At 40.8% G+C, this 11,105-nt stretch overlaps 1 pseudogene; it reads left to right on the forward strand.

Moving 5' to 3' along the window:
* The first annotated feature begins 8,283 nt into the window (after nt 1–8,283).
* Nucleotides 8,284–10,671, forward strand: LOC142446023 (nibrin pseudogene; annotated as a pseudogene).
* The last annotated feature ends 434 nt before the right edge of the window (nt 10,672–11,105 follow it).

Below are 11,105 nucleotides of genomic sequence, written 5' to 3' on the forward strand. Positions count from 1 at the left end.
CTCTTGTGTCATTACTAAATATCTTTTCCCAATCTGTGGGAATCTCTCTTTTTGCTCTTTAATAAAGCATTTCAATTTACAGAAGTGTTTTCTTTTTAATAGGTCTATTAATCTATTTTTTCTTCCATGGAGTGTGCTACCTTTGTTAATTCTGCTAGTCATGTATTCCCTGCACCAGGCCTCCTGGCTTTGTTCCAATTTTTTCATTGATGATCCTGATAGCTTTGAGTTTTACCTCTAGGTCTTTAATCCACATTGAGTTTGTTTTTGTGTATGGAGTCAAATATGGCTTTGTTTTGTTCTTCTGCAAATGGATAATCCAGATTTTCCAACATCACTTATCTATCTATCTATCTATCTATCTATCTATCTATCTATCTATTTTAATCATTTTATTAGGGGCTCTTACAACTCTTATCACAATCCATACATCAATTGTGTAAAGCACATCTGTACATTCATTGCCCTCATCATTCTAAAAACATTTGCTCTCCACTTAAGCCCTTGGCATCAACTCCTCATTTTTCCCCTCCCTCCCTGCTCCCCCATCCCTCATGAGCCCTTGATAATTTAAAAATTATTATTTTGTCATATCTTGCCCTGTCCGACATCTCCCTTCACCCACTTTTCTGTTGTCTGCCCCCCAGGGAGGAGGTCACATGTAGATCCCTGTAATTGGTTCCCTCTTTCCAACCCACTCTCCCTCTACCCTCCCAGTATCTCCACTCACACCACTGGTCCTGAAAGGATCATCCACCCTGAATTCCCTGTGTTTCCAGTTTCTATCTGTACCAGTGTACATCCTCTGGTCTAGCCAGACTTCCAAGGTAGAATGCACATCATGATAGTTGGGGGAGCGGGGGAAGGAAGCATTTAGGAACTAAACTTGTGTTTTTCATCGTTGCTACATCGCATCTTGACTGACTCATCTCCTCTCCTAAACCCCTCTGCAAGGGGATCTCCAGTGACCGACAAATGGGCTTTGGGTCTCCACTCTGCACTCACCCTCTCATTCACTATGGTAAGATTTTTTTTGTTCTGATGATTCCTTATACCTGATCCCTTCAACACCTCGTGATCGCACAGGCTGGTGTGCTGCTTCCATGTGGACTTTGTTGCTTCTGAGCGAAATGGCTGCTTGTTTACTCTCAAGCTTTTAAGACTCCAGACACTATATCTTTGGATAGCCGGTCACCATCAGCTTTCTTCATCACATTTGCTTATTCACCCACTTTGTCTTCAACGGTTGTGTCAGGAAGGTTAGCATCATAGAATGCCAATTTAATAGAAGAAAGAATTCTTGCATTGAGGGAGTACTTGAGTGAAGGTCCAATGTCCCTCTGCTACCTTAATACTAAACCTATAAATATAGGCACATAGATCTATTTCCCCATCCTCATATATAAATATAATTGCATATGTACATGTCTTTATCTAGACCTCTCTAAATGCCCTTTGCCTCCCACCTCTTTCCTTTATTTCCCTTGACTTTCCTCCTGTCCCACTATCATGCTCAGTCCCCACCAGGGTTTCCGAAATTCCTCTTCATTACATTACCCTTGATCATGCCCTACCAGGCCTTCCACACCCACTTCACCACCAATTTGGGTCACTTGTTGTTCCCTTGTCCCTGGGTTTGTTAACACCACTTCCTTTCCCCCCACCTCCCCCTATCCCATGTCTCCCAGGAACTGTCGGTCCCATTGTTTTCTCTTCCAGATTGTTCATCCAGCCTATCTTATTTAGACAGACTTGCAGAGATAATAACATGCACAAAAACAAGACAGAGCAAAACCAAGCAACAATAGACAACAAATCAACAACAACAACAAACCATTGACAAAGAACAAAATAAAACACAACAAGAAAGAAAAGCTTATAATTAGTTCAAGGATTGTTTGCTGGCCTTTAGGAGTGTTTTCCAGTCCAGTCTGTTGGGGCACTATGCCCTGGCCCCAAAGTCCACCTTCAGCATTCCCTGGGGACCTTGCCACTCCATTCCCTTGCTGTTCCGCTGCACTCCCCCAGTGCTTTGCCTTGGTGTGGCAGGATCAGATCAGGCGCAATTTCCACAATGCCAACACCATTTATTGAAGAGAGCAACTGCTTCCCATTTAATGCTTTTTGGACCTTTGTCAAAACTCAATTGTTTGTATGCGGATGTTGTTATTTCTGGGTTTTCTGTCCTGATCCATTGGTCTGAGCATCTGTCATTATACCAGGACCAGGTTGTTTTGGCAACTGTGGCTGTACAGTAGGTTTTGATGTCAGGCAGTGCAAGCCAGCAATTTTGTTTTTCTTCTTGAGGAGTTCTTTGGCTATCCTGGGTTTCTTCCCTTTCCATATGATGTTGGTAATTAGTTTTTCCATTTCTTTGAAGAATGATGATGGACTTTGAATTGGGATTGCATTAAATTTGTAGGTTGCTTAGGTAGTATTGACATTTTCACTACATTGAGTCTTGTGATCCATGAACATGGAATATTCTTCCATTTGTGTAGATCCCTTTTGGTTTCTTGTAGCAATGTTCTGTAGTTTTCTTTGTATAGGTCTTTTTTGGTGTGTAAGGTTTATGCTTAGGTACCTAGGCACTGTGGCAATTGTGAATGGCACTGATTCTTTGATAACTTTTCCTGTATTTCCATCATTGGTATATAGAAAGCCAATTGATATCCGCTTGTTTATCTTGTATCCTGCTACTCTACTAAACTTCTCTATTGTTTCCAGCAATCATATTGTGGACACCTAAGTATTCTCAATATATAAAATCATATCATCTGCAAATAGCAAAAGTTTCACTTCTTTACTCAAGCGTACACCTTTGGTATCTTGCTGTTGTCTTATGGCATTGACTCGGACTTCCAGCACAATGTTTAATAGAAGTGGGGGCAAGGGGCATCCTTGTTGGGTTCCCTTATTCAATGGAAATGTTTTTAGCTTTTCTCCATTGAGTTTAATATTAGCTATTGGTTTCTACTATATAGTGTTTATTGTATTGAGGATTTCCCCTTCTAATCCTATCTTCTTGAGAATCTTTTTTAGGAATGGGTGTTGGATGCTATTGAACGCTTTTTCTGTATCAATTGATATGATCATATGGTTCTTGTCCTTTTCCTTGTTGGTGTGGTGGATTATATTAATTGTTTTTCGAATGTTGCGGTTCCAGTTTAGAGATGGCCTAAAGGAGATCTTGCATGATATTTGGAAGGTGGGAATGAAGCAGCAGTCATTAGTCTCTGAAGTTCATCATAATTAGATATTGACAAAACAGACACAGGTACCTGGGAATACTAGGTACCTGATACTTTTGTTCTCCTCCACTCTGCATTTATCCATCTTGTCTTCCATATTCCTTGGCTACAAGTCCACTGAAGCAGTCCAAGAGCTTCCCATAGACAACCACAAACCCCGGGATTGTGGTCTGATTTTAGTGGCGGGCCATGATTGTTTCTCAGGATTTTCTACAAGTTTTATCTTATCTACCTGTGCTATTGCTTTGGAAAGACAGTGATTCTTCCTACCTCCCCTCCCCAATATTCCAATTGTCCCATTTTAGTCCATCACTTCCACAAATCCTGCCATTTTGGTGTAAGATCTAATTCCTATAAGAAACCTCACAGCCACAATACTCAGTTTCTCTCATCCTCTGACTGACACTGGCTAATAGGTAATTACTACCTAAAAATGTTTACAGAAGGATTGGATCTTGGGATTTCTTCACTGATTTGGCTAAATGTCAAGACACCAGTGGTCATGCTGCCACTAGTAATTAGGATACTGGGGGTGTCACAAAGTGCACTGGCAGAGTCTGGTTGAAATTTAAAGTAAAATGATATTGAGGGGAAAGGAAATTTGAAAATTGGGAGTGAAAAGGTGCAGAAGCTTCTAAACTAAGTGATCCAAGAGAAGACAGTTCCAATAATTTATAAGAAAATACAAGGAACTTCAGTAATTGGTTGACATTTAGGTAATGATTACAAAAATGTGTGAAGGTACACCTGGTAGATGATATACACTTCTAATTAAAAATAGTTTTTGTACTTTAAACAGTTTATGAACAAATTATAAAAATTATATGTAGCTTATGGTTTATATTTTTGCTTACCCCAGCAGAAACACATTCTGATTTTCCACGTAGATCATTTCTCTATATTGCTAAACCTATACAGTGGCAAATGGGCCATATAGGTGAGTAATGTTTTCAAATATCAGTTAATGGTGCTTCTCTTCTAATTATTGTATGATCTTATTTTTTCCTTTAAATTAGTTTTTCTTGTCAAGTTGCGGAAGGTAAAACCAAAACATAGGTGAGGACTCCATATGACAGCAACGGAAGGCTGCCAAGTACCGAAACAGAACTTTGGATCGCGGTTCACTACTTCCATAGATTGGTATTTTAGCTATCACTATCATTTGTAGAACTTGTGCATGTAACTTTGCAAAATAACCAAAGCTATAGAAATGTATGAGACATTGGTTCAATGTCCCATCCTGACACTTGTTTTGCAGTTTGACATTTGCAGTTAATTGCAAACTTAGTTTAGCCGTCTCATCCACTACTTCCTATAAACCACTCTGGAGATTTGTCTTTCTCCAGGAAATTAGCTTCCTTTTCTTTGATTGATGATCAGTGGCTAATGGATTCAAATATAGTTCCATCATGTCAGGCAGATAAGCTCTTGAAGCTACAGTTGCCTAATTTTGAGTGTAGCTATACATTTCAGCAGGATTAACTACTTTGTTTATTGATAATGAGTTGTGTAATTCCTGAGAATGTTTCCCTTTCACTTTTACTGTAACCACTGGATGAAAATGACGAAAAAGACAACCGCAGTCTAACTTATCTTCTTCTTTCTTTCTTCCTTTCTTTATTTTTTACCACCGAGTGAACGGTCCACTAGTATCGTACAGGGTCCCCGGGGCAGGTGGACTTCACCTCTGTCCTACTTTCCTACAGCTCCGCGGTGATGGGGTGTTTTGTTGCCCAACTGTAATGAGTCCGCAATGGCCATAATCTTCTCACAACATTGCCTGACGACAATATCCCTAGACTCAATTCTCTTCCAGAGCTAGTCCCTTAATTTAGCAGCTTTATTGGCATTTAATTAACAATCACACTGTTCAATAGTTTAATCTTTTGAAGAATTGTACAATCATTACCATAATCAACTTTAGAACATATTCTTCCTTCTTGTACTTATTTTATTAGCCCCTCATTTTCTTCCAACCTCCCCTCAAAGAAACAGTAATCGAATTGCTGTTTCTAGAGATGGACCTATCCTGGATTTCATATACAGAAAAATATTTTTAAAAATTAAAAAAAATTTTAAAAATATTTTAAACAGTAACAAAATAAAGCATCGAAATAACTCAATCAAAAAAAAACAGAAAGTAGTAAAAACAAGAAATTTAAAACGATCAAAAGGCAGATCAAATGATAAGGTCCCAATATTTAACCTAAGAGCATTTTTAATAATCTACCTTGCAATGCATTTTGAATGATAGCAAGGTTATTCACATTGCTGGTCCATGGCAAGGGGATTTACCAGAGGCTTAATCCACATGTACATCCTCTTCAAGGAGGATCCAATCATAAGACGTTGCATTTTAACCTAACTACTCCTGCCATACTACTTCACCACAGTCTCTGATAACACCACGCCCCTCAACTAGGGTCAGAGGGAAATGTTCATCTATATGTGGACCCTGAGAATGGATTTTCAGCTTCCACTATCATCTATAGTCTTCTGTAAACCCGTGTTCACAATTTAAGGTCTAATCCCATTCCCTCCTTCAAATTTAGATTTTAATATTTACAGTCTTTGGATCACAAAGGTTGGTGTGCCTCTTCCATGTGGACTTAGTTGATGCCTCATTGTATGGCTGCTTATTTGAAGATAAGCCCTTCGGATTTCCAGCTATATGGGCTGTGGGGAGGTAGGAACTCTCATCCGTTGCTGGTGGGCCTGTAGGTATGTACAGCCATTATGAAACTGATTTGGTGATATATAAAACAGATGGAAATCGAGCTGCCATATGACCCAGCAATCCCTCTACTGGGAATATACCCAGAAGAGGTAAGAAACAAACCACGGACAGACATCTGTGCTCCAATGTTCATTGTGGCTCAGTTCACAATTGCAAGGAGTTGGAAACAACCCAAATTCCCATCAACGGACAAATGAATATAAAAACTGTGGTACATACCTACAATGGAGTACTGCACATCCCTCAAAGGCTGTGATGAACTCCAAAAACACATCAACTCCTGGGAAGAACTGGAGGAAATTATGCTAAGGGAAGTAAGTTAAGCATAAAAGCACAAGTACAACATGAGTCCCCTGAAGCAAGCTTAAAAATGCAAAAGGAGCATAGGTTAAAACTACTGTATACAAACATTCCTGTGGTGAGGCCCAGGTAGTATGCCAGGGGCCAGACAAAATCCAGGGATACGTATAGTAGCCAACTAAAAATTAGGGGTGGGGGAAGAAAAAAAAAGACTTGGGTAGTGGGGGAACAGGGCACTAACCCACCCAAGGAGAGGGTATTGTTTATTTCTCCACAGGGAAAGAGGGACCAGACTTCAACCCAGTGCTCCAGGATGTGAATGCAACATATCGGCATGAAGCAGGGAGCCAATAGAGAGGTCTGAGAGGCTGGCCCCCAATCCCAACTATGTGGATAGCCTCTCTCCCTGCAGAAGAATTCACTTCAGAGGACAGCACTGAAGCTACAGCTCAGGGAGAGGGACATGTCTGATCAGAGCACACAGGAGCAAATGAAGGGGGAGGAAGAGAGAGTGGGGCACTTCCTGGCCTACCAAGTCCTGAGGATGATATCCCTGCTCAGAGCAGTGAATGCACAGAGAGGGCCTGCCCCACTGTGAAACACAACAGCCCTCACTGACCCATATGCTATGGGGAGAACACTGGAGACACAGTGGAGGAAGTGCACCTGAACTGACCCCAACACAGAAGCAAGACACTAAGGGCATGCAACAGAACAGCAAGGGGAGCAGAGCAACAAAGTCCCCAGAGAATACCAAAAATAGACTTTGGGACCAGGGCGTGGCACCCATCAGACTCTACTGTAAAACACTCCTAAAGGTCAACAAACAGACCTAGAACTATTTATAGGCTTTTCTATTTTTTTAATCGTTTTTTTGGGGGTGGTATTGTTGTTTTGTTTTCTTTTGTTGCTTGGTTTTGCTCTATCTTGTTTTTTTGTGTGCATATTATTATCTCTGCAGATCTATCTAGATAAGAGAGGTGGGATAAACAATGTGGAGGAGAGAACAATGAGACTGACAGTTCCAGGGGACATTGGAGAGGGGGAGAGAGGTAGTGAAGGAAGTGGGTGTTAACAAACCCAGGGACAAAGGTTTGGCGAGGGGGGTGTAGGAGGCCTGGTAGGACTTGATCAAGGGCAATGAACCCAAGAGGAATTACTGCAACCCAAATCAAGGATAGTGGGACAAGAGGAATGTAAAAGGACATAGAGGAAAGAACTAGGAGGCAATGGGGCATTTACAGAGGTCTACATACAGGTATATATATACATGTAAATATATTTACATATGATGATGAAATATATCTATGTACATATATTTATAGGTTTTGTATTAAGATAGCAGATGGACATTGGATGCTACTTAAGTACTCCCTCAATGCAAGAACACTTTGTTCTATTAACCTGGCATTCCATGATGCTCACCTTCCTGACATGATCACTAAAGACAAATGGGTACATAAGCAAATGTGGTGAAGAAAACTGATGGTACCTGGCTATCAAAAGCTATAGCATCTGGGGTCTTAAAGGTTTGAAGGTAAACAAGCAGCCATCTAGCTCATAAGAACAAAGCCCACATGGCTGAAGCACACCAGCCTGTGTGATAACAGGTGTTGAATGGATCAGGTATCAGGCATCAAGAATAAAAAATCATATCATTGTAAATAAGGAGGAGTGCGGAGTGGCGACCCAAAGCCCATCTGTAGGCAACTAGACATGCCCTTACAGAAGGGTCGTGGGGAAGAGATGAGCCAGTCAGGGTGCAGTATATCACCAGTGAAACACACAACTTTCCTCTCATTCTTTAATGCTTTCTCTCACCCACTATCATGATCCCAATTCTACCTTACAAATCCAGCTAGATCAGAGTGTGTACACTGGTACAGATAAGAGCTGGAAACACAGGGAATCCAGGATAGATAAATGCCTCAGGACTGGATCTGCCACCCAACCGCCCAGCTTCCCGGGCTCTACCGGCCCTCCACACCCAAGCCCATGGAGAATTTGCTTCCCACCACAGGCCCGACCCAAGGAGAACCCTACAGACTTTTGACTGGTGTTGAATATGTTGTTGGAAGGAAAAACTGTGCGATTCTAATGAACAATGATCAATCAGTAGGAATCATGCTGTGCCAAGTGCTAACTTTTCTAGAACTAACCTGAGCCAGTCAGATGGCATCCCTAGATTGACAATAAAAGATAATTTTAAGTATGGTACCTTTGTTAAATAATGAGGGAAAAAATGGAGAATTGTGTTTCCTAAACTCTGAAGATAGGGGATAGAGGTACCTTCGGAGTGTTTGGCAGTAAATTCAGTGTAGTGTATGAGCCTTTGGTTGCATGCTCTTCTTGTTTAGAGGTCTCTGGGAAACCTGCTTTCAATCAAACTGGGAAGCCCACTTTCAATCAAGCTATTTTCAACTTGAATAACTCTGTGTAAACAGTTTAAGAGAAGAATGTACTCACCTCGTCATGGTATCCGTTAAAGTTACCATTAAAACAATATGTGTACTCTCCTTGGATGTCAGATCATAAAACCAGAATATTTTACTGAATATCTTCAAGCACTTCAGTCCAAAAAACAGCCTCCACAAATTGAAAGTTTTACCCACCAATGATGAACCAGCTATTGGAAATAAAAATGTTGACCTATCCAGGCGGCAGGAAGGAAGGCAGATCTTCAAAGGGAGACCATTTGCATTTCGGAATGCTAAACAGCACAGGAACTTAAGTCCAGCAGTTGATTTTAGAGGTGGGAATTCTAGGTTGATAACTGAAGAAAATGAAAAAATTATTTTTAGCTCCTAGAACATGTGTTGTTGATGTAGAAATGACAAATCCACAGGTTCAGTCCATTTTGAATATGTTCACAAGAGAGGGTCATAGACCTATTCCTGAATCAGAAATTGGATTGCCGTTATTTTCATGAATATGGAGAATTACTGTGGTCCTCAGGGCCAGCCCAGTATAGGATTAAAACCAACGACTCCAGGGCCAAGCCTTTCCCAAGGCTGGTCATTCAATGAAAAACTAAAGCCAAGGGTCACAGGGAACACCACGCCACGTGTACCTGATTCAGAATCAGAGCAAGACGACACACATGTGGATTTCAGCGAAAGGCCAAAAGAACCGAGAAACTCCTGAATGGAACAATTCAGAATGCTTTCCCAGCAGGCATCCCTGTGAAGGAACCTCCCAAGACAAACGGCAGTGAAAATAATCTGGGCTCGCTTACTCTGAGGAAGACAAAATTCCCAAGGTACCAGCTTTCACCAAGTAAATCCCCAAGTGTCAGTAAGCGTAGAGATCGCCCTTCTCAGCAGCAACAGACCAACTCCATCAAAACCTCCTTCCAGCATCCACCCCAAAAAGGGAACGGGTTGAAGAGAGTTCAGAAATGCCTTCATTCAAAGCAGTAAGACTAGAAATGCCTTGTTCTTTTGGAGCAAACACAAGCAGCTGCACTCACAACATGGAAAAATAAAGAGCCACATCTGTCTCACAATGAGTCTGGAGAGAGAAAAGCAGATCATTTGTTTTCAGATAGAGATTTAAAACCTAATGTGAAAAATTTCACCAATAAATGCCTTTTTTGACAGAAAAGCCAATGTCAAAGAAAAGAAAAGAAATGAACAATTTGGTTGTAGACAATGAAGTGTTAGAACAATTATTCAAAAACACAAACCCAGAGTTGGAAATTGAGGTGAGAGTTCAAAGACCAGATGAAGATGTCAACATTAGAAAAAAAAACAAACCAAGATTGACTATAGAATCAGATGGAATTTTTAATGGTGAAGCAATATCAGAAAGCAGTAAAGTATCCCAAGAGAATGAAATGGAAAAGAAATGTGAAATCAAGGAAGAAACACTGAGGTAAAAAGAAAAAAAAGAATTGACGTATGTGCGGATTGTGATAAGAGTTGTATGAGCCCCAATAAAATGATTTTTTAAAAAAGAAGAAGAGCTAGCCAACAATGGTGTCACCATAGTGATGACATGCTTCCAAGGAAGATGGTCCGACTGAACTTAGATCACTGGTGGTTAGCAACTCATCCTCCAGAACAGTCAAACGGTCCATCAAAGAACTTCAAGAACTTCAGAAAGGTTGCTTTTCCTGGAGCAGGGAAACTTCCACACATCGTTGGAGGATCAGACCGAATTGCTCATCATGCTCAAAAGAACACAAAATTAGAAGAGTGGCTGAGGCAGGAGGTGCAAAACAAATATGCAAAAGAAGGGTCTCTTGCTGATGATTTTTTTAAATATAATCCGAATACAAAAAGGAGAACAGGATTTTATAGAAGACATGGAGACATTTCCTGGCAAGCCATTACTTCCTGCTTCCTGGGGTACATGAACATGATGTATAGAAGACTGAAATGACAAATATTGTAGGGCCTGTATTTATTAAATAAGATATACAAGATTCCAAAAAACAAAAAACAAACCCAAAACCTAAAACCCCTCAGGACCAAAAATGAGAGTAGTGATACCAGGAGGGTAAGGGAAAGGTTGGGGAGAAAGGGGTAATGATCACATTGATCTACATATAACCCCCTCCCTGAGGGATGGACCACAGAAAAGTGGGTGAAGGGAGAGTTCGGTCAGTCTAAGATGTGAAAAAATAATCATTTATAAATTTTCAAGGGTTCGTGAGGGAGGGAGGGGGGGAAATGTGGAGCTGATACTGTAAGGTCTCTCTCTCCGGGCTAGATTTCAGCCTTGGTCCTTGGCTCCGCAGGAGAAAGATTTCACGCCGAAGCCAGGCTCGTGATCCAAGTGAATTTAATGAGAGTTAAAAGAAGCTTCAGGTTTTA

The sequence above is a fragment of the Tenrec ecaudatus genome, chromosome 4 (genome assembly GCF_050624435.1).
Source record: "Tenrec ecaudatus isolate mTenEca1 chromosome 4, mTenEca1.hap1, whole genome shotgun sequence".
NCBI classification, from domain to species: domain Eukaryota; kingdom Metazoa; phylum Chordata; class Mammalia; order Afrosoricida; family Tenrecidae; genus Tenrec; species Tenrec ecaudatus.